The 25,604-nt window shown below is 36.9% G+C and overlaps 1 protein-coding gene across 1 annotated transcript in view; it reads right to left on the reverse strand.

Annotated features, from left to right (window-relative positions):
• Positions 1-5,002, reverse strand: part of LOC100366818 (AP-2 complex subunit alpha-2-like) — a 62,166-nt gene extending 57,164 nt beyond the window's left edge. The window contains exon 1 of the mRNA XM_085499696.1: positions 4,845-5,002. The gene's annotated coding sequence lies outside the window, so the exon portion shown is untranslated. The remainder of the gene's footprint in view (positions 1-4,844) is intronic.
• Between the last annotated feature and the right edge of the window lie 20,602 nt (positions 5,003-25,604).

Below are 25,604 nucleotides of genomic sequence, written 5' to 3' on the forward strand. Positions count from 1 at the left end.
TTAATACGGTTCTGGCAAGAAAAGGCATGGCCTCATAGAACCTGCCGGGGAGGAGATCTTTCAAATAACTAATCGATCCATGGCTTCTAGAAAAGTTATTTTTTCTCCCATAGTCACTTGTGTTATATAATTAAATAGTTCATTGTTTCGATTAATATTGTCACCAGAAAACAATACACCCAAAATTTGTACATACTAGTACTAGATTCTGCAGTTAATTCGCCTCTGGGCAGTTTTGGTTTAATTTTAAAAAAATAAAATGAGACCAAGAAATCGGCGATTTTTCGGCAGATTTTATTTAATATTTGTTATTTAAATATTTTGGCGTAATTTTTCGAACATTACAATCTCCTGACGCCTAAAAAGAGTTTTTATTCAAGAGTATGTTTTTTGTGACTAGCGAGAGTGCGTAATCTTTGTTTCGGTTCGAGTTGTTGTCACTGTAAACGATGTTAAATTAGTCTTCAAATGCGCAGTTTATCTTTTGAAAACAACTATTTTTTTATTTGAAAAAAAAATCATACTGTTTTTCCATGAAAATCCAATCATTCCTGACGGCTAAAATAGTCTTAAGTTTTACCGTAGTCATTGACGTCTACTCAAGAGTATGATTTTTATCGAGACTAGCGTGAACGGGTGAGCTTAGTTTTGACAATGAACTGTTATCACTGTAAACAATGTTAAATTATTCTTCAAATGCTCAGTTTATTTTTTAAAAAGAACTATTTTTTTGATTTAAAAAAAATCATGCGTTTTTCCATCAAAATACAAGCCAAAAGATCGTACTACAACATCGGCAAATCTCTTCCGCGTTGCGTTCAATAACATTAACATATTTAAATGAGCTATGGTAATTTGAACACGTTGGCGTCATCCAGCATTTTTATTGGTTAATTAGCGATTTGACCTATTAGGTCAACCATGCAAGACAAGGAACATGGCGGTTACTCGAAAGCATCGAGCGTTAATTTGCGACCGGAATTATTTGCTTACGACGAAACGAAGTTGAATTTTATTTGCATTTCATAACAATTCAACAAATTTGTTTTTTGTACGTTATTATAATCACTACTGAGTAATACCGGTAATCAACAATCTTGAAACGCAGCATGACTGGATTGCGCAACCGTGATCATTTGTTGCTCGGCAGTTGTGTTCGTTTTTACTTCGTTTAGAATATAATTTCGTTACCAATAAAATTAGGAAAAAAAGTGTATTTGACGTACCAGGTTCGTTTTTTTTTTTTTTTGAAAACATTGCAAGTTTTAGGCGGATAAATTAGGTCACATTACATTCTACTTGTCTCAGTATTGACTGTCTCGCCGTACTTCAGACGGGACTTCACACTTTCCATTGTGACATGTAGATGCTAATAGGTGTTTTTGAAGACAATGGCACAGTATTGTAAGCGAATTTAAAAGCTCTATGAACTTTGTATGCGGGACAATGGCATCGCAAATGTACACAATGCCTTTAGACCTATCATAATACGACCGAGTTGCGTGCTCACCGGATGCGTCCCAGGGACTCACCAGTTAAAAAATTCATGCGTCCCACAGAAAAACTATGCTTCCCGGACGCGAAATTCCGCGTTAACGCAATCCCTGCATACCTCAACAAAATAAACAAGTCATTATCAATTACATAGACGCGATTTATATTATTGGCACAAGATGTATGACCTATTGTGATGGATGCGTGAAGTTTAAACTCGATTGGCCAGGACCTGTACGAGATATGGATCTATGGAACTGCATTTGTTTAAGCAATATGGGCACCAGTCGGCCATTTTGAAGTCGATCCGAAAAATATAATGATGTGCATCAAGGTTCTATTGTGTGTAATGTACATGTATGTACCAAGTTTAAACTGAATTCAACCATAGACAACTGAGGTTCGGTTCTGTAATGGTGAAAATATACGATTCTGATTTTTTGTCGCAAAATGGCTACCATTTGATAACCTTGAATCATACAATGAAACAAATGCATGTTCAGATGTTTGAAGTATGTGTGAAGGTCAATCCAAGCAGGTGTAAGATACTGCAGGATATGAACAAATGCACTTGCACAGGAAGCACACACAAAGGTCAATCCATAAGTCCCTGTTTTTGGAAATCCCTATTTTCAGGCGTTGTCTGAACGGGAACTAATTAAACATACCGTAACTTCATAACTTTCTTCTCTAGATGGAGTGGGTAAATAACAAATAGATGAACATACATGTACATGTGATATAGTGAGTAACATAATCTAGACAAACATTTGTGGAGAAAATTGATGATCAAACTTTAAGTACCTACATAAATTAATTAACACCAAAGGATTGCAGGGGTTCTTTCAGACAGAGGAACAGGCGCTCAGCGCCCTCTTACAGAATGTGGAACAGTCAATAGATTATAATCAGTTATAACAAATATAGTGTGTTACCAATGGTAACAAAGGTGTACTTCTTCTTAAACAAAATTTCTAAAAAACTCCTGGCATTGGATTGCATTGTTCCTTCTCTTGCATGATAATATAACCCAGAAATATAGATTCACCAACCAGACAAAAATAACCTTGAATATGAGTGAAAGAAGAGCCCCTATCTGATACTGTCAGCAATATTAGGCCTAACAACTTTCATGCTGTCGATAACAGTCTACAGGGGTTTTTCTAGAAAAAAACTGCAAGAGGGAGCACTGCAATTCAGGGTGGGTGAGATAGGGTTCTCCCTACCAGGGTGTGGAGTTTTGCATAATTCTAAGTTAAAATGGAGCATTCTATGGCTTCCTTGGGGCCAAAATTACTATCAGACAGGTTATAGTTGAAGACAGTGGCCACATGTGATCTCTGGTCAATCAGAATTTGCCAGAGAATCTGCTTCCCAGGGTAAGGGGGAACATGGCCATGGCATGAGGACACTGCACCCCTGTTCCCTTGTTTAAAAAAATCCCTGGTCTAAACAAATACTGGGTAGGGAGATAGGAAGAGACTATTATTTGATATTATATTTTTATTTTTTCTCACTGAGTTGTACTGTTTTCAATACAACACAATCATGGTTTAACTACTGATGCGAAAAAAGTCTGTCGGTAAGTTAGTTTAAAGAAGATATTTCTTTTCAACAACTGAGTGCTAGTCATTCACTACATAGAAAGAAGTAAATAAAATAAAATATGACAATATTAGTGTTATGACCTTCAGTGATTTGTATAAAAGGAAATATAAGTCATTTGCATAAAATAAACTTTTCAATTTCCTAAAAAAAAAATGGGTAGATAGGGTTTAACTGAAAACACATTATTTAATATCACTATATGACCATGTGAATTGTTTGACATTCTCACTTTGTCCAGTGATCAGCTGATTGTTGTACTGTCGAATAATGACATTTTGCTAGTGTTTGTTTTATTTATTTAATTCGGTAGGTATTTCACTGTTTAACATTAATGTAATAAAAAATCCCAGCAGATATGCAATCGCGATTATGATTGGGCAACATTACCTGTTTTTAATTTCATGATTTTCGGTTGTTTGCAAAAAACAAGGACTTAAAAACATGCAAATATTTAATGGTTCTTTAAGTTATTATGAGGAGAAGCCATTAGAATTGCCAGATTACTATCCACATGTACTATGTAGTAATATTTATTGAACTATATGTATATAATTCAAGTAAAGTGAGGCAATGTTTCAAATTTCTCATGGTTAAAAAAGACGCAGCCATTGTGGACTGGTTTACTTTCTTTTACACGAGACGCACGATTTCCCACACTGGCAATAGAGACAGATGTTCAGAAGTAAAACATTTACTATGAGAAATCTTCCAGACAAGTCACCAATAACATTAGTAGGATACGATCCACAAGACCAGAACCTACAAACATCCAAATAGGCATGGATCTTCTTAATTTTATAAACAGTTTTGGTGGATTACAAATGTATTTTACAACAGTTCCCAAAATATTTACCATGCTTAACTGCGGTACAAGCAGAAATATGGTAAATGACTGCATATCAGTTGACATTCTCTCAATTGTAACAAATATCAACACAATGAGAAAGAGATATGGGTCTAATTCAAGCATTGACATTTAATTTCAAGTGTCTTGTCATGTTCTATTAGAAAGTCATCACAGGCTACTGATTATTAAGGCTCAATACATGTATTAAAAAAAATAAGAGTATTATAAAAAAAAAAAACATAAATTTAGCTCAGCATTTTAATTTGCATTATTAAAAATAACACTTTAATTAATGATTAATAAATCTTGTTATTTTTGCTTTAAAAAATACATGTACATTTGTACACATGAAATGTACAAATAAACCTGTCTCGTATTATAAGGTCAATGAATTGACTAAAGACGAGTAGTATGAACGAGTGCAATCGCTAAGGTAATCGCTTTCCATGGGTGGGAGGTGTTACTTTTACTTATTACAACCTTGCGGGTATTAAAGAGTGTGGTCATCAAATCGATTGATACAAATCATTCCTTGAAGTGTTTGCTGAAGTGGGTGGATCGAGTCAAAGCGCTGAGAGGTGTTCTCACTGCAGTAGGTTGTTTGGTGGGTGGAGATCGAAAGACTGCCCTCAGAGCACACCAGTCATACCACAGACCAGGATTTTCTTTACCCATACTTGAGAAATTTCTAAATATGAGATACAATTAATCAGGAAACGTACCCGTTCCTATGGGTTCGGCAATCGTTCTGGCCAATGATCTGTTAAAAGGGGAGGTAGTGTCTCGGTGTAGAAAGCATGGCCCGAACCACACAGGAAATGACACTTCTGACTACCAACGCAAATATCACCATTTGTGGTAATTGAAACTAAGCAAATTAAAGACATAAACTTACTTGTAAGTGGTGTGAGTCTTGCGGGACTCTCCGATAAGAAAGCGTTTCAATATTGATAATATTCTAGTTAAAATCAGATTTTAGCAGCCACATAAGAGAAAATGTCCGCCATTACAGAGACCACAACGAGGCTACTCCACCTTGTCACGTGGCCGAGCCAAAATACATTGGCCGTAAAGGGCGCCATATACGGTTAGTAAGATACTAAATTCTGTTTTTATTATTAATTGTTCAGATTCGTATACGTATATATCAGCAAATATTAGCTTAAATAAAATATAGTATTACGGATGGCCATTTCTGATACGTAATGTCATTTTATTTTGATACACTTTCTTCAGCCACTTTAGAGTTGTTCATTTGTATATCCTCGGGGGCGGAGCTACGTCACAAGACGTTCCACGTTGCTAAGACGCGCACCACCGTACATGCATTTCTAGGGGCTCTTTTCGCGCTGCTGTGGAACACCGGTCGAGCCGGTGAAAATTCGAGAAAACAACACAAACTCAACTTTGAAGTAATCTCTGAACAACCAAATTTATATATGTTACACACGCAGGGCTAATCTTATTATACTGTTCAGGGGAGTCTCAACCACCATCCCAAAGTACCGTTTTCTGCGAGTTTTTGGCCTTTGTTTTTACCGCCAGGGTTGCCAAGCGGTGAAAATGCCCGATATCCGTCCCGAGGATAGAAATTAAGTAATAAATTAAATTGAAAGGATATCAGATCCGTTTAATACCCCAATCATAGGTGCGATATCGAAATTACGTAATTATGCATCGAAATACTATATTAGTGACGCTATATAATTCAGTCAAGTTGTATGTATTGTATATAAATATGAGTCAATTATGAAACATATTTTCATATTGCAAAAACAGATAACATTTTCAAGCTATATTGCACATGCAGATCGACAGCATCCAGATTTAAAAAAAAAAGTATCGAATTTTATATAGATATATTATATTATTAGGTAAACTTGCCTCTTGATATTCAATTTAAAATGAAGTTATGACAATTCAGTAACAAATAAATATGATTATTTCATGCCGATTTCACATTTATATAACACAAGATCGTTTCTTAAATAAAATTTGTTCATTAAAATTCTGTTCAATGTAAACGTAGTTACAGTGGTATTTTTCTCTTGGAGTTCAATATCCATGTCAACATGATGAAAGAGAATTTCTCACGGAACAATTTTAAAAGTACCATGAACCTAAAATGCACCTACTATTTTTGTTTTAGTTTGAAAGGTGGCATATACTAGTAGAATGTTTTTTTATCAATAATTCGACGCAAAATTGATATTTTATGTTATTATAATGGTTGAACATAATGTATGTTTCTCTGATTTTCGTTCTTGTATTATGTTCAATTTAGTTTTTGATGTTGGAAAAACAAATAGTTTTGATAATTTACTATATCTCAGCATAATGTAGATCATTGAAGCCCGAGCATTTCATTCCATTCGCTTCTACGTGACATGAATTTCTAACGAGACACATGACTACTGGATGGCGCCCTCTGTGTTAGAATTATGGGAATCTTAATTGGTCAACTTCAAGTCGGCGTCACGTATAGGGCTTGCCAGTTGCATGTTCGTTCTGAAAGCGATCCGAAATATCTTGGTTATTTGTCTTCGCTGGCGTCATCTTTAAACTTATAAATATCAAAACCGTAACATTGCTTTTCCAGGTAGATTGGTCTTATGTATATTTTCAATTTTTTATTTTAGTGAACATTGCTGTGGTAAATATGGTACAAATATTCATTTGTTGTACTTTTTTTTTTTCATTTTTAAGCATTACGTTTCATAAGCTGCACATCTGAAATATAAATCAGAATCAAAACTGATTTAATAATATGATGATAAGGAAGATCTTACAGACCTGGCATCATTGGGATGGAACATTATCCAAGTCTTGTACGCCTGTCTTGTGGAAAAATAAAGATTTCTAAAACCAAATTATGTACTCATAACCGGGACCATTAATGGCGTGAATCACGATTACTAGAAGTGCTTGAATGAATATGACTATGCGTCAAATATTGTCTGCAATGCGTGTAAATTCAGACAACCTAATGAATTATCGAACCCGTCACTACATTATAAACATACACCACAGTCCCTCTAGGGGCTGTGCATACACGTACGCTTGTTTTTTGTATGTTTCTATTTTCTCTGAGCTGTTACTCTGACATTAATATGTTATATATAGACTAGATATTGGAGTGATTGTATGTCTATAAAGTATACATATATATGTCTTAATGTCGATTTATTTCTATCCGTATGGTAATGAAGAAGATATACCCAGGAATATAACCCTGTCGCCCAAATCGCGCGGTTTCGCAAGCTCGATGTAAACATACTCTCCCACAGGGCTCTAACGAACCCGTGCGGGATTGCACTGATAAGTCGCGTATTTTACCTCGCTAAAATCCGTAGATCTGATTGGAGGCGCCTCTAAAGAATGCGCCCAATCAAGGTTGGCATAACAACCTTATGACAACTGGTAGTAAATATAATTTAGCATCTAGTGGGGTGGGAGGTTCTTTGGGTCCGGGAGACCCTCCCCCCCGTTGAAAAATGCATTTGTTTTTGTATAATATAAAAAAATCATTAACTTAGTCTGTCGATTTTAAAGTTTGGACCCCACCCCACCCCCCATAAACAGATCCTGTATCCGCCCCTGCACTGTGTTGCATTTTGGCGGCCTTTCCACATTTCCCACTTGCCAGGATTGTTTTCGGTACATGACCTAGTACTGAACAAAATCTACAGTTGGTCGAACTATTTATGTAGACTATCACGTGATTCGGTTACAATGCACCGCAGTCGATTCCATGAGTCCGTTTCTTCAACGCACCACACGGAGACCGGCACGGAGCCTCCGCCTCAAGCAAGGGTCGGTCTGCGCAAAGTTTTATCGGTTCACAGTTCTTACCTCAGAGATATACAGTTGCTATTTTTTCTAACGTGCGATGATTGAAAATTTATGTTGAACTGGGAGCACATAGTTTGCATCATGCAGACGAATGTTACCGTGCATTTCAAGGTGGCCGTATGTCATAACTGTGTTTCGTTATTATAGTGAAAAAAAATGGGTAAACAAAATAATAAAATGTATTAATCTAATCAGTTGGATTTTGAGCCCTCATGTAAAATTTCAGTTCAATCTCTGGTTGTACAATTGTTCGTGAAGTAGCTATGACAAGTAATTTGAATGGACAATGATGAATTGAAGAAAATATCTCAAGTATTGCCAGAGAGGGCGCACTTAAATACGTTACCATAGAGTCCGGGACACTACGTTACCATATGTCAGGGTGTAGTGGGGAGGTGATGGCCGAATAAATGTACCTTGACTAGCGAAGATGATATAACCCACGAACGAACGTTGTCTGCGCCTGTGAACTGTTCAGTGCTGGTGTGTAAAACTGGGCTTGTTTCATACGTGGGAGGGGGAAGTCCGTAGAGAATATATGTGAGGATTTGTCGCGCAAATGGCTGCGTATATTTTTGTCCAAAAGTAGCTATGGTCTATCTCATTCTATCGCCCCAAGAGAGTGAACTTGTCAAACATGCACGTGGGACAAAAATAGCCCTACCTGTCTCGTAAAATACCCCTCCTCAGGCTCTCCTGCCATGTATATATACAAGTATAGCAGCTTGGCCAATTGTTGTGGTATGCAGAAGTGTTCAGTAGATGTCATAGAACTGTTTCGAGGCATATTAAAGTATTTAGCAAAAAAATTACACAATCTTGTGCCCACTTCACATACCAGAGTTGGTATGAACCACTTTCCTTTGAAGTTTTTGAATCGGATTTTATTATTTATTTTTTTTCATTTTTAGCAACAGGTGTTCACAAAACACCAGTTTTATTTCATATTAAACGACTACAGGTGGGTGGGCAGTAACCTAGAAAAACAACTGACCTTGCCCATACAACGATAAAACACGCTGATAAACTAAATCATTATTAAACGCAGTCGCTGCAATCAACAAACCACTGTTGCCTAGTTACAACAAACAGTCTAAAAATGCGATCGATGAAATTAAGCTCTTGGCATGTAGACGGGAGCCATACGATTATTTTACAGCCACTTTCGCCAAACTACTTGTATTCGCACAGTTATGCGTGTAATTCAGTGACATGTCTATTTGGGCCATACAAATTGGGTAATATTAAAAGATATATTGTAACTGCGCGGCGAATACGGTGAGTGAACACGTGGGTCGATATTTGAGGGTGTCGCCAGAATTGCTTGAATTCAACAAGTCGTATTCAACAAGTGAAATATATTATAACTATGATATCAGTAGCTTGTGTTATGTTATGTTTTCAACGATATCACTTGTTTGAACAAAGATATATATAATATCGCTACCGCATTGTGTTGGGCGTAGGCGTTGAATGTACCACCCAAACAACAAATAATTAGTCAACCAATCAATCATCGAAAGATAGCCATATGTACTACTTGGTGCCGTTCCTCGTTGAATACATATATACCGGCTTCCCCACCGGGTTGCGTGCGTGCATATGCGTAGATCACACACTAGCTGAACACATCAAATGTCCTTATTACGTTCAAAATCAAGCTGATTTGAGAGAATACAATCTACACTTTTTGTGATTATGATGGTAATGGTTAGTTAAATTTTCTAATTGGGGGCAAATTGAGAATATCAGCCTCGTTCTCCAACAGTTTTCGTGTCTGCATTTTGTAAAGTCGCGTTCTTCTGTATAATCATGATGGAATATAACAAATAATTTATATCGAACGCGACACCCCTTAAATGCTCGTTTCACAATTTCGCCGATCACTCTATCAATTCTAGTTTGCGAAACACTATTTCGGTTTCAGTCCAATTACAGCTGTATGATTTTTATTAAGGTGAAACATTTAATATTTTATATGAATTCACCTTCGTGGGTGTGTCTTTTAGTCACGGTGTGGAACGTGGATTTTACACCGCCCTCTTGTGGTCGTATCTGTTACGAAATAACCATTAGCATACAATAGTGTGGTGTATGCCAAATTAGTGCATTCCCCACCCCCTCCCCACTCTACCACCACCAACCTTCGCCAACACCCGCTCTCCTCGGAGGAATCTTAATAATTCTGCCTTGGAACAATAGCGGGAAAAAATCGTTTAAATTCACTGGTCAGCTGACAACTTTACTAGCCCACAGCGATCGAGCTGATGACGGCACGTTCGTCAAAAAGCTTTGCGAATGTATTCAACGCAGGTTAAAAGGCTGTAAAACATGTCATTTTAGCTAATTTAGCTAATCGTAGTTTTGCTCATTCAAGATGTCGCTAATTAAACTTTAGCTAAATTAAAATTCTGTTAATTCATGCATTGAGTCAAAGCCTTGTATGTAGATATTTCAACAAGTTTTACAGTGTGCAGCAACTTGCATAGGTCCAAAGGCAACTTTTATTCCGGGCTTTGTGCCAGGCAGTCGAGCCCCACTCTCTTACGCTTTCGTAAACGGTAATTGTATGTAGCCGTATTTTGAAACAAGTCGTGTGTACAGTTTATTCGCAGTCTGTATTTTAACTATACAGTATACATACTGAAAGGCGATCGGAGACAATGTACCCGTAAAGCTTTTTTGTTTACCGCAGAAAGGCATTGTACTGTTCTGAGTACGATTGAAGTATTGTAACTATCGTGTGGCGACTAGCACGTGACAACGTACGAAAGTTATAGCAGACTATAAATACACAATGACGTAATTGTTAGTGGGGTCCGCGTCAATAATGGATATACCATTCGTGGTATCACATGATGCTCTTCATCATACAGCCTGGGAGGAACAGGGACTTCCCCTTTACTGTACTTGTATACAATAACCTGAATAACTCAAAAACTAAACTTACGGCGATTGCGATAATAAACACTGTTGCTCGGCACTTGATTGCTAGATTCGAGTAGTAAACAATCAAGGGTTATGATATGAAATTACAATTGTTGATATATAAATTTAATAAAGAAAGAATAAGACAAAATTAGGGACGCGCGTTTCAGTCGCAGTTTCACGTAAGTACAGCGGAATGGCGGAGTCATTTCAGGTAAGTTATATGTTGTAAGGTATATGTACACCTGAGAAAACGTAGTGCGGCTATAACTACGTGGTATGCCACATTTATGCTACCAATGCGAGGGAACCAAGCATACTGATATTAATATATAACTATAACCCAAAATAGTTACTTTGTAATAACACACCGCTCACCACAACATGCGATTACGTACGCCATGGATACCACCTGTGCCGTACAGACATCGATTGCGCAAGTGAGATGTGTTCTGCATACCTTTGGCACAGATCATTTAGGTGAACCCGGTCTGAACGCGTTGAGACTACGTGTCTTTATCTAACCTTTGTTGTCGTCATGTGTATGTAATTAGAATTCTCAGTGTAAATGTTGTTTACCAAAAAAAACTCTTGAGCTCCTGGGATATGAACTTGCGAAATCGCTAGTCACTTTGGACAATGTCCATCAGGTTCGTAAGTGTTTCATGGTGGGGTTGTCAGTCCCAGGTTGACAACAATGTCATGTGCCAGGCTGCTTCTTCGATGCCGTTATTTCATCCCCCTAAAAAAACGTCGAAGTCGATGTTTCTGCTAATACTCATCGTAGTCGTACAATCCACACACAGAACAGTCTTGCAGTATTTAGGCCACTGATACTAATGTGTTGTGTTGTGTTGTGTTGTGTTGTGTTGTGTTGTGCTGAGCATTCTATTGTCTGACACAATAGACATATGAAAACATTGAAATTGAGCTAATTAATATGCACAAATTTGTGACATTATAGCACTGAATCAGATGGCTGGACGCTATTAAATAAGTGATTTTGCTGAATTGGTCAGTATGTATGCTGAGCCGATTAACAAACTAGAAACATCTTGCGTACTGTGACGTCTGTATACCAGTATTTGAGAATTTGTTTGATTTGCTCCGATCAATTACGGTCATATTTTTATAACATGAATCAGGGGTATGCAATAAACGATCCAATCGATGCCATGATTCATACACATACCGATTTGATGAACCTTAGGTCCATTCATGTTATACTATGTATGCATGTATTGGCCTGAATACTCTAGTGTATCCACAATAGCGTTGATGTGTTGGATTTATTGTTGATGTGTGGGTACCTTTTGTACATATCGCGTGAATTGGGCGCATCATTGGTCTGCACGTTGACCTCACGAGTCGTGACAATGGAAAACACCCAAAGTAGTACATGTGACGCCGGGGTATATCATCCCTTATCTCCAAGTTATTCCAATATAGCGTAGTGCCCTCTGAACTGTATTGTGACAATGCAGTAGACCGTGTAGAGGGAATGTCGAACAGCTTTTAATTTATGACTTGGGAGCTGCAGTGGCTTTACTGGTAATTTTAGAGACTAGTCGGTCACAGAAAGACAAATCACGTTTTTTTGTAACCGTTGACAAATCGATCTTTACCACCAACTGGCGAAAACAAATTCAGCATAGGGAATCTGAGCCTCCACTTTGAAATTACAGTGTGTATTAACAAACTTGTTTTCTCTGACTTGACAAATTTGAGATTTTTAATTCGTTGAAGGGATCTTTTTTATTCAATGCACATGTTATTTTGCACATAACAGCGCAGTCGAAGTAGCGTCCCTATTTATAGACCATTTAAATCGTCTATCAGTCCGAGTCAGTCACGACTCACGATAAAACCAATTGGCAAATTGCCAAACACGGCAATAGCAATACATCTTTGGTCACATCTAAGTGTTGTCCACAAGTGTTGTCAAAGTATCTCGTAAAATATGACTGATTTTGATATTATTGCTAACAAAGTAACAATTTTCTATAATAATTTATTCAAGTGGGTATCATTGTGTAGTCAGATCTAATTTTCAAGTTGGTCACGGTAACTACAATAATACTAGATAATGTGACTCTGTGAGCCGTGGCTGGATCGTACTATTTCGGCACAGTTCCAGCATTGTTTTGTTAGTAACAGGCCAAAGAAGGGCGTATATCAGATACCTTTTGTGTGTATGTAATCATCGTCTGGTTATTATTATGTATTAATCTGTGTATCCATTATTCCAGGGGCTTAAGTCTTCCAACAGTGCACGAGATTACTAGTAATTGTTCCGTAAATAATAAGAATGAGAATAATGATAATAGAAAAAGTTACTGTGCAGCGCTCGTTTTCAGAGAGTTTTACGTTCTTTGTGTCATAACTAAATATTTAAATGCAAAATAAAATAATATACAGTCACAGTATCATTACGATAAATTGTGTGTCGTGTGCATTAGAAGCAAGTTCAGAGGAAGTTCCCGAGCATATAGCCATGTTTTCTAAGGTCTAGGTCCCGAGGTGTAAACTCGTGAAAGACGAGACTCCTTTTCAGTAATACTAGTACTTCGTATGAATGCGACTGTGGCGCTTTTTTAGATCACTAAACTTTCCGACTGACTGGACGACTGAACTATTATTCCAGTACCGATCTAGCATTATATCTCGATATTGGTCCATAGCTCTATTTGTCCCCATTCTCGTACATGCTTTATTGTACTTAGATCTATGTCCATTTTTAGGATACTACTTCAATAAAGATTATTATTATTATTCAACCGATTATTGTTACATTATGGCCCATTTTATTTTATTCACACTAACAGGCAAAGAACCTAATTTCAGATGTAGAAAATCTTACGAGCGCTGACAAAGAAACAGTCATCAGGCAGTATTTGCTTTGGCGAGTTGTTTAGATGACAGCGCTGCACTGGCAGAAACCACACGCCGGACCCGGGATCGTTTTATCGTATTTTCCGTGCGATACGGGACGCCACTAATACCACATGCTTTGAGACCTACGCAAATGCATTGATTGTTCGCTGTTTTTTTTTTTGTTTTTTTTTTTTTAATTTGGCTGTTTTTGTTGATAATTAAATTTGCTAAATTGAATCCAAATGTAAAATAACAATAAAACTATTTGTTTCTCTGTGCCAAGTTCATGAACTTAAAAACCCAGTGAAATTGTGTAAAGCATCAACATAGTGGAAATAATTGGTTTTACAATATACAAAACACTATAACTATTTATACTCATAAGTAAGTGCCAAGTGATTAGTTAGTTGACGAGACAATAATGCGGTTAAACACGCTACAACTGCGCTACACTAAGATAAAAAAAAATAACATCTCAGGCTAGAGAAAACAACTTTTGTTGTCCAGTTATTTGCATGCAACTCATTGTAAATCAGTGGACATTAACTTTGTTAAAGAGAGGGGGGTAAAACAATTGTAGACGTCAAGATATACAGTGCGTGAAAAGTATTGAACTTTATGTTATCATTTACGAATAAAATTGCATCATCCCCTCCTAATTTTGACTGCTTTTCAGTAGCATTCAGTTGAGATTACATAATTTATGTTAATCTTATCTTTGTTTTCATATCCAAACCCTTGCACAAAACACTGTGGTGGCGGTAGAGGGCGGCGATCATAGCGATGGTAGGGGAAATAAAAAAAAAAACTGGAAGACCTAACTTATCTTTCTAGATTTGAGTACCCGCCAAAATAACTAAACACTTTTCATATTCAAGTTCTGCCCAGGATTGACGATACTGCATGTGTCACATTATTCGACTGATTTCAAAGTTGTCGGTGAGAAAATGTTTGTTTCGAAATGCCCGTCATGCTTTGCTTCCAAATGTCGGCCTGAAAATTGAAAAATAGTCAGTGCGACAAAATGCTATGGATTTTAACGTTGAGTGGGTGCATTTTTGTGGTTTAGATGGGTTACGATTGCCTAACCCTAGATCAATAATTACTAATTGTACTGCATGGCACTGCCGTCTATAAATGCCTAGGAACAAAACCGTCGAATACAATTGAATGCCAAGGTATCGATCTGCCTGTGATCGTCGAATGAAATGTGCACCGTATTTAGGACATGGGCCGAAACAACTGACATCTGAGTTTAATTATAGGCGCCCGTTACTACGAAGTGCCATGCTGTTTTGACAAGGTCCTGATATTACTCATAACTACAGTGTAAGGGAAAGTCCCTTGATGTCTCCCGGCCTATAATCGGCATGTCCGTATATTGTTGCACGTGATGTCCGTTCACTATAAGCCAAAACTTCAGTTACCAATCGTACCCGAGGATTGTCAAGTGAATGTAGGTTTTACTCCATCATTATTGTGGAATGACGCACTGCCAACCGACGCATGTATGATTTTTAAACTGAATTCTCAAAATCTGTGTTTAACAGAAAGTTACAATCAAATTAATGTGCTGTTATCAATATTATTAATTTTGGACATGTTGTCACCAGGAGCATGTTATTCATCGGTTCATTCACTTTAATTTGGGGGGCACGAGCAGCGTAGTCTCACGAATCTCCAAATTCTCACACGAAAGTTACTAGTGCCCTGAGAGATACTACATTGATCACGTGATAGTGGTGTGACAACCCCAAAAGAGAAAAAAAAATACTTTTGCAAAAAATTAATATTTTTTTATAGACAACCGTCCTGTTTGGTGGTTTGTAATGTGTTGTACGAACTTGCATAAGCTTCACTGGCATACGCCTTTTTGTTAATTTTCAACTTGAAGGTTTCTTTTGCGTACAAGGTACTGGATTCAGGCCCTTTCATACTCCGTAGTCCAGCAAATCGACCCCATTTGGCAGTATATTTACGTTTCCGGGCGTTGTGTAACGAAACTTTGGCGTCTTTGCAGCACGTGAATTCGTGTAAGAAATTCGTGACACTTACATATAACCGTCTATGTTGACCACAACCTGTTAACAACTACATAAGTACTTTACTTGTAAATGTAGTAAATTATGTGATTTTTATTGGAATTCAATGTATATAGCTGTTTCCTGTCATGACAACAAATACAATTCGTTTAAGTGGTTACGTCAAATGTTATAACTACATTCTGGTCACCATATCCAAGATGTCAGGTTCAACGACACTCTCGTGGCCGGTAATTTTTAAATCCAGTTTCAACTGACCGCCGTGCCGTGCCGTGCTTATTGCTGAACTTCACCGGCAGCACAGAATCTTAAAATGTTAAAGGGAGGTGGTTTTCTTGTCACGCATGTGCGAGATATGGGTCTCATATTAACAAAGATAGCGACTTTGCGCAGATCAACAATTACGCGATTAGAAGAAATCGTAGAAGTCAATGACGGAGATTAGTGCAAGTCGCGCCCAGGTCAAAAGTCATACTTGTGATTTCCATTAGAATCAATGTTTATCAAAACAAATGTCGCACATATATATATAATATATAGAATGTTACGAAGCACCAGGCAGCACAATACTAGTATTCGAAATCGCGCACACGGCTTAGCGCCCGCCACTGTAGGCGAACGCCACTCGACCATGCCAGAGACGGCAATAAGAAATGTTGCATATGGTGGCGAGATCTGCTCACCAACCTCGCACCGAAGGCGCGATCGTATTAGGGGGTCCGGGACATGCTCTTCTTAACAATTGAAACGCTATTTCCTGCATTTTGACAGGCAAATTTTGGTGACACAAAGGGTTACAGCTTGATTTTGGAGGGCGACGCCCCAAACATTTTTTTTTTTCGAGGGGAGACCCCCCCCCCCCGTGCTGCCGCCACTGCATACTAACGTAACTGTATCCACAGTTACTAAAAGTAAGAGTCCCTCTGGGAGGGAGGGAGGGACTGTGCTGTGATGTAACGAAACAAATCTCGGTGTTAAATAGATTGACATTATTCTGCACCAAAAAGATAACGAATGATGTCACCGGAAACGGTTTGTATTCGCATAAACCATGGAAGGTACTAACGGTTAGTACCTTCCATGCATAAACCAAACCATTCACAAGGCCTGGGGAATGAAAATCCACACGGCATCAAATTTACAAACCGTTTCTACTAAAAAATATACGTACAACATTTGGCGTATACTGAAAGCACTTTGCAATAGCGACATGCAAATTATGGGATGCATTAATTAACAGGTTCTTAATTAACTTAGCTAAACTGGCAAAACACACACTGTGAGAATATACTTTGGTTTAAATTAGCTACATCTTGAAACGTTCACTTAAAAATGCGGTACGGATGGGACTATGCAATTCTTAATATCGTTGTTTGACATTGTGTGCTGAATATATTTCGTTCGACGAATCAATGACATAATCTGCGGTGCGCTGTAATGCACTGATTGTTTTAGTACATATAATGACAGTCACTGCGCATCCGTATTAGTGGTTTTCATGTTCCGTCGAACGAATACTGTTATAAGAGCTACAACAGCAACATTTGTAGCACCGTTGTAGTTAACGATATATCAAAATCCACTTTGGCTATCAACAAGCAGAAACAGATAACATTATTTAAAAATAATTATGTTTTTAACACAGTGTATCTTCAATAGCCATATACTGTAATTGGTAATAGACGTATAAAATATCTCTTATGAATATTGTTTAGATTCATTATAATATATATTTCCAAAATATGCATTAAAAATTGTAGATGTTTGTTAAAAGAAGATATTAGTACGTATCAGATGTGAAATAGGAACTACTTAACTAGTAGATTTACTCAACAGCAGAGTTGCTGATGAACTGTGTTAGTCCGCTCTGAAGTTCCCAACGGTAAATACAGTATATGTATCACACCCAATTTAGATATTGTATTCATGCGCGCAGTAATGTAGTTAATATGGACGATTCTATATATTTTTTCTGTTTATGATCATACTAGAATTATGCAAATTTGTTGAGTAAGAATTTATCGAAAACCAAACAGTTTTAAAATTACAGCATCACGAATCACTCAGTGAGTCTACTCGCAAAGTTACCAACTCGAATGTCAATGTGCTTGCTGCTCTACTGTGGGACATTTAGAGTTGCATTCTCACTTTGTAAAACTAACCGTGAACACGCTAAGTATGAGCGAAGACGTGACATAGAATTATGATGGATTGAATAATAACACAACAGTCAACTCAATTAAGATCAAGGGGCTGCAAGACAGAAAATGTCTGAAGACAAACAAATCGAGATGAATGTCATTCTTGATAAAATGTACTATACACTACTCCCAAAGTGGAAGTTTTTGACACCGAGACAACAAATAAAATAGAAAATATCACGTGCATCATGAAAACAAATGAAAAACACATTCTTATGGAGCTTATTAAATACATTTCCAAGTGTTCCACTTTAAGAAGTGTCACTGCTAGTCACCAAGAGAAATTTAACACCTGCCTAGTAAATTCTTTCTTTATTTCTTCAATTCTCATTTTAATTTTTTTTCTTGCTGTTTTGTTCGCCCAACCTTGAGTTATTTTCGCCATTTATACTTTGATATTTTATTTTATTTAAAAAAAAAACACCAAAAAACAATGCAAGTCTACATTGCAGCCATACGAAGCAACAATCAGCACACATTAAGGGCATGTATGCGCATGTGTACGTTCTTCTCTCTGATTGGTTGTTACCCACTTCACATAGTAAGTGGTCAACATGGTTGACAACCGGAATACAATGTGTTACCGTCAAAACAAGTCTATTATCGACACTAACATTACGTGTGATATTTATACACCCAATAAGACATAAGAAAATGCTCAAAACTGAGATCATTCACAACATATTTCGTGATGGTAGAAATAATTAGAGAATGATTTGATGATGGAGAAATTATGCTAATCTTGCCTAATATTCAAATTAAATTAAAGCAGCCAATGAACAGACAGCTTACATCACGGGTCATGGAGAGTTGTTTCGTGCTATGCTACCATCAAATGTGCACAAAACGCTCTGCAACGGTGTACGAAATATATATATAGAGTAATTATGAATCGTAACCTATTTCTGAAAGACATTAACCTCGTGGTATGCGGCCAGTTATTGTACTGTGTTAAATACGTTACGATGTGCATTTAAAAAAGTGTGTATAGCCAAGTAGTACTGATGCGTTCAACTTAGGGACAAAGACAAATGTTTTCCTACAGTGCTCGTGCCCTGGACACTTGTCATTCATAACGTGAACCAGTGTTGGTGCAATCGGTTATGAGCAAGAATGCAATAATGGGCTTCAACCTTGGGGGGTGGGGGTGGGGGTGTGGACCATACCGAAAGACAGTCGAACGTATTCATTCATTCATTCATTCATTCATTCATTCATTCATTCATTTAGTATTCGTTTGTTTGTTTGTTTATATGTCTATTTATTACAATCGTGCAGCAAATCCGCTCCTTTCATTTTTCGAAACATTTATGAATTGAAAAAGCAGTTGATTCCAACCAGCCTATCAGATATTGAATGTTCAAGGTTGAATCATGGATTTTTAGCCGCGGAGAGAGGGATGAACGGACATGAAACTTTGCGAGGAAGCGATGAGCCTGCTCAACGAGTGCAATGCGCGATGTCCTTATTTGAACACGTTCCAATATTGGTCAATAGAAATCTCTCGTTTCAAGTTTGGTTTGCAGAGGTGGCGGCACGAAAATTGCATGGGGCGTGAGATCTGCTCACCACCCCTTGCGTCAAAGGCGCGAACTTTCTAGGGGTTCCGGAGGCATGCTACCCCTTAAAATTTTTGAAATCTAGACTCTCTGAACGCTATTTCCTGCATTTTGCAAATTTTGCTGACATAAAGGGCTTCACCATGAATTTAGGGAGCGACACCACCCCGCCCAAAATTTTTTCGAGGGGCAATTGCTCCCTCTCTGCCGCCCCTCCCGTGTCGCCGCCACTGGTTTGTGAAATAAAAATGGAGTAGGTTTGTTGTGCAAATCTTTATAAACTGTATTCGCGCATACGTTAATACCGCTTTTCCTCCACCATAACGAACGGGTAAATCAATTAAAGCCCACTATTATGCGTGATTCTGAAGTAGAATACGGTAGAAATCCGATAACCGTTTACTGCACTAACACAGCATCCTGTCTACGATGGCTCCGCTTCCGTTATTCACTTGAATGAATGTGAATTCTCAAGAATGGCGACGTCATTAATACACGTGTAAATAATATCTTTGTCAGCTGGAGTACGTTAACAATGTGGTGCCTAACGCGGCATACTACGAGTAGGGGGTGCGTTAGAAATAAACTGAAGGATTTGTTCGACTTCTAAACCTACATGGAAAATAACATGTTTATAAATTATCAGTGGGTTACCGTCTGTTTTGACTACATTCATGTTGCAATAGGAGATATAACATAACTAACGGCGCAAGAATGGTTGCGACTACCACACTTATAGGAAAGAATTTCTTCTTGTTGTGATTGGCTGTTTTAAATTCCGAAAACAAACTTGGGGTACCTGGATTTGTTTTTGAATTACCGACACATCAATTGTGTGTATTTTGCACATTTTTCAACCTCAAATGACCGCCAAAATCGAGTTTACTAATCATACTTCCCCGAGTATAAGCCAACCCCTCTGTTTTTGGACATTTAACGAGTTGAGGGCATCCCCGAGTATAGGCCCTGGGTGTTTTCACCGGGCATCAGCGACATTTATTAAAATATGCATGTAAAAAGTGTATTTCATTGCATAAAAATCATGAATGGTACAGTAGTTTGGTTCCGCTCTACGAGAAAACTCGCGTGCAAATGTATGTGACGGAACATAGTTCGCACGTTTTCTATTCTGTTATTTACGGCACTGGATGAACCCTGATGTTGCAATATTGGGGGGGGGGGCAAGGGTTATTTTCGTTCAACGTAATTGCAATATTTGTTTGTTCGTACAACGTAAATAGGAAAAATAAATTCCGTAATTCTGTAATCACAGGCTAGACGTACAACGTAATCAATCAAATATTTTTTTCGTAGTACACTGTAAAAAAGTGTCATTTTTCTCGGTACGTACAAGAATTTGTACAAATAAAACAAATCGTAAAAATAAATCCAGGGAAATTACATTTCAGAAACTGTAAAACGACCAGATGACACAATTCACTACAAAATTGAATGTCCAAGACGTAAAAGGCCCTCTAACCGAATGAAGAGCATTACGAGGGTAATATGCGCATGCGTCTCTACACACGGCGCAGTAATGGCGGAGCATTTGAGTCGGAGAGTTCTTTGGACCATTCAATGTTCCATTTTTTAACATTGTAAACTGTAAAAACGTCTTTTTTCCTTGTAAATTGTAAAAAGCCCCTTTTATTTCCCGTAAAACCGTACCAGCTACCCCCTTGCCTCCCCTCAATATTGAAATAATCCATATTTCTTTTGAGTAGTTTTACAAACGGCAAAAATGTGATCGTCAAGTCGTGAAACAGTAATCACTAGAGAAATCGCAAAATCATTGTTTACATGGAAACGAGTTCGGGTACCCACCCCCGATATTACTTTAATATAGAATAGAATAGAATAATGCTTTATTAATACCGTAAAAAAAGAGTTAACATTTCCTTTTAGGTTTTCAGATTAATAAAGTAAATAATAAAAGTACATGAAATGTAAAAATTGATTTAAAAAGAATTCAAAATTAGTGAATGACAAAAATACTACAGACAATTATTAATAATATAAGAAATATTAAAATACTGTGATATGTAAGTATCACTATATGTAGCATTGAATATGTAAAAAATATAAAAGAACATGACAAAATAAAAGAATTAGTCTTGTTTAGATTTAACTAAATATTTGCAGAGAGTGATAAGATGGTTTGTATTTGGTGACTGTAGTACAAGTTTAAATTGTTCTTTTTTGTTCAAGTTTTGGTAATCACTGTTAATTTCTTTAAGGATATTATATATGTCATCTCTGTGTTCTGTGTACAGTTTACATTCTAGTAAATGATGTAATTCATCTTCTATCTCTTTACAGTGGGTGCATAGTCTGTCTTTTATCAGTGTTTTTGGTTTTGTGTACCTTCCTGTTTCTACAGCTAGTTTGTGACTACTTGTTCTAAATTGTGCTAGTATTTTGGTGTAATGTCTGTTATCTATGTGTTTTATGTAATGTTCCATGTCTAGTGTGGTTTTGTATGTACTGTAAGTGCGCAGTTTTGCATCATCTCTTTTATTGTCATTGTTCCATGTGTTAGTGTAATATTCTCTGATTGAAATTATCACTTCTTGTATTGTTATATTATCTATATTACATTTAGTGTATATTTCTAAGTTGTCTTCTAATGACTTCAACCATGACCCCGGGTAATTATTTTTCTTCATTTCTTTCAGTGCATAGTATGCCAAGTTGTTGTAGTCAAGAGTTATTAGGTGTTTATAATACCTAACTGCTTGGCAGTATATTTTGGAGATAAGGGGTTCCCGTCCCATTTCCATCCTACAGGCTATTTTGTTTGTCTTATTATTTAAATTTAAAATTTGTCTGCAGAAACGGATGTGATACTTTTCAGTTTCTGTCTTATCTCATGTAGTAGGTTTGAGAAGGACACCCCAAATTTCTCCTGCATATGTTAGGATTGGTAATTGGGTCATATTTAACAGCTTTAATTTAATTTAATATTAATATTATTTGTATTATGTAAATATAGTTGTGATTGTATACATTGTGCTTTGTATGCCCTATCTGCTAGTCTATCAGCTGTAGTTACAATATTACTATTTGATTTAAAAATTACTCCTAGGTACGTGTATTGTTCTTTGACTTCTATTTCTTCTTTTCCATAGGTGAATTTTTGTGATAATATTTTACACCAGTTTTTCCTGAATATGACAATTTTTGTTTTTGATGTGTTGACTTGTAGCCCCCAACTAACTGTATATGTATGAAGGTAATTTAGGTAATTTTTGTAGCCCTACCTTTGTAGTAGACAATAATGCAATGTCATCTGCATATTGTAGACAGTTAATATGTTTACCATCTAAGTCTGGTGCTGGCATTTCAATATTTGACAGTCCTTCAATAAAGTCATTCATAAAGATGTTAAACAATGTTGGGCAGCCCTGTTTAACACCATTTTCTAGCTTGAAATGTGGTGTTATAACATCTCCTAATTTTATAACAAAGTCCATGTTTTTGTACATCATTTTCATAATGTTATATACTTGACCGTTGATGTTATTTTTCAGTAGTTTATATTGCAGTGCTGTTCTGAACACTGTATCAAAACATTTTCTTAAATCCACAAAGCAGCAGAATATTTTTTTCCTTTCTTAATTGATATTTTTTAATAATGGTGTGGAGTGTCAATATATGGTCAGTAGTGCGATGTTTGTTACGAAAACCTGCTTGGTTTGGATGTATGGTGAAGTTACTTTCTAAATAGCTGGATATTCTTTTGTTAATAATACTACTAAATATTTTAGCAATGATGTTGCTAACAGATATACCACGGTAGTTATTAACATTCATTTTATCACCTGTTTTGTGTACTGGTGTTATAACATTTGTGTTCCATGACTGTGGATAAATACCAGTTTCCAAGATGTGGTTATACATTTGTTGTAAAGCTTGTTGCACTATTTTGTTGCTATATTTCAACAGTTCTCCTGGTATTCCGTCTGGTCCAGTTGCTTTATTGTTTTTCAGTTTTCTTGTTGCATGAATAATTTCCTGTAATGTTATAGGTTTGTTTAGTTCATGATTGTTGTCCATTTCTTTTTCTAGATGCAACAGCCTGTCTTCAATTTCTTTTATTCTCTCAATGGGAGTTGTATCATTTCTACTGATTTTCTGAAAATGTTCAATCCATGCTGTATATGGAATTTCTTTTATTGAACTGTTTTCTTTTGTCTGTATTAATAAGTTTATCTTCTTCCAAAAAGTTTGTACTTCATCGTTCTCATCTGCTTGTTCAATGTTTGATAATCATTTTTGTTGTTTCTCTTTCTGTAGTTTCTTTACATATTTTTTGAATTTCTTCTTCTTAGTGTAGTACATTATTCTTAGTTTACCATCTGTTGGATTTTTTTGTAACATTTTTGAAAGTGTTTGTAATATTTTTTTCATCACATTACATTGTCTATCAGTGAATTTTACTTTGTTTTGTTGTTATTTATTAATGGGATAGAAGGTGACACCATGTCAAGGTCATGGTACATATGTAATGTGATGCATCCCATAATACGTGTACGATGTAATTCATCAGAAACGGGGAATGGAGGGGAAACTCCGCAACCACACACGTGGCTGGCTCTGATAAGCTACACGTAATTAGTGATTAATGTTGGGTTCAAATCTGTGTCCCCCAATTACAGTAGAGGAATTTAGGCCCCCTGGCAGGAGTTCCGTTCCAAACATAATAGATTTAAAATCTGATGTTCAATTCTCGAAATACACTTGGTCGTCATATATGGGTGTAAATGACCTAGAAAGAGCCCTAGTCGACCTTGCATACTACGCATTCAAAGTTTTCACTTAGTTTCCATTTATTTAGACTTTAGCCAGAGGGCAAAATGCCATGCATAGGAATAAACCTAAATATTATGATTTTTCCATTGATAGTTAGTCGTACGCAGGCTTCCAATACCTTATTCCATGCTATTGATTCACACAGCAACCGCTCATATTTAACTTCGAAGTTGAGCTCCGGTAATACCAGCATTTTATGATCCTACTGAAAAGGAGTAACTGCATTTTGATTCACGATTTTTAACTGCAAAAGCTGTGTTGGTATACAATATATTTAACCAATTATACCTGGAGTGTAACGAATTGTTTTCATTTGTTAGTAAAACATTTAATTGACTACGGATTGAATTTGTGACAATGAACTAGACAGCAATTTTTTTTTAGTCACGATGCTGGGAATTTATTTTATGGAGAGCAACGTATCCAGACAAACAAAGGTAACAGTATTACCCATATAGATAATGTTTGATTAAACCCATCATGATGATTTGTACAGAAAAGGAGTAATTACAAAACGAATATAATTATTGCACAAATAATTTACTCTTTAGCCTCCGCTGTGTCACTGGTTAGTCACGAAGTGTCATCCAATTTTGTACCACGCTGATAATTTATCCATACAGACGGCGGCTATGTTACCGAACACTGACACCAGACATAAATGGCAGCAGGTAACCAATAGGGGAGAAGAAGAAAAAGGAAAACGTTTCCACGTAACACAATACAAAATTCGCAGGAGTTTAAATTGCGATATCTTTGCGTGTCGCTTTATGTAACCGTGTAGCCATGATCGTTACAATAAATATTGGGACAGACAACTTCAAAATCTGTAGTCAAAAGTTATATTAACACATGGGAAGGCGTAGAAGACTACACAAGGTAAGCTAAATACTCTCCCAAAAAAAATCACAAAACTTTGTTGTAGGGGGGGGGGGTTGCTGCGAATCCGAAAATGTCTGGCCTTTTTGAAGCTGTAATTGCATTTACTGGGATAACAAACACTTATAATACAAAATACCGTCATTATTACACCGGGCTGTAAAATACTAAAACCCACCTACACATGAATACATCTGGGCCGAGACAATACTCCCCCCCCCCAAATCACAAAACTTTGTTGTAGATGGGGGGGGTGCAAATCTGAAAATGTCTGGCCTCCCAGACTGTCGCCCTTTGTTATTGAATTGACTAGGTTATACTGGCTAGACTAATTTGCAAATTAGGTCAAACAAGCAATAATTCAGCGCGACGTGAACTCTACAGGTGTGGTGCGAAAAATAACGCAAAACATTGCCATCGTGTTATGTCAACAAAGTTCGATTAAAGTGTACTCTTAAAGACAGGTGGTATCGTGATATTCATAGACGGAGCAGGCAATATAGTCTTT

Source organism: Saccoglossus kowalevskii, chromosome 1, assembly GCF_978046115.1.
Source record: "Saccoglossus kowalevskii chromosome 1, keSacKowa6.1, whole genome shotgun sequence".
NCBI lineage: Eukaryota > Metazoa > Hemichordata > Enteropneusta > Harrimaniidae > Saccoglossus > Saccoglossus kowalevskii.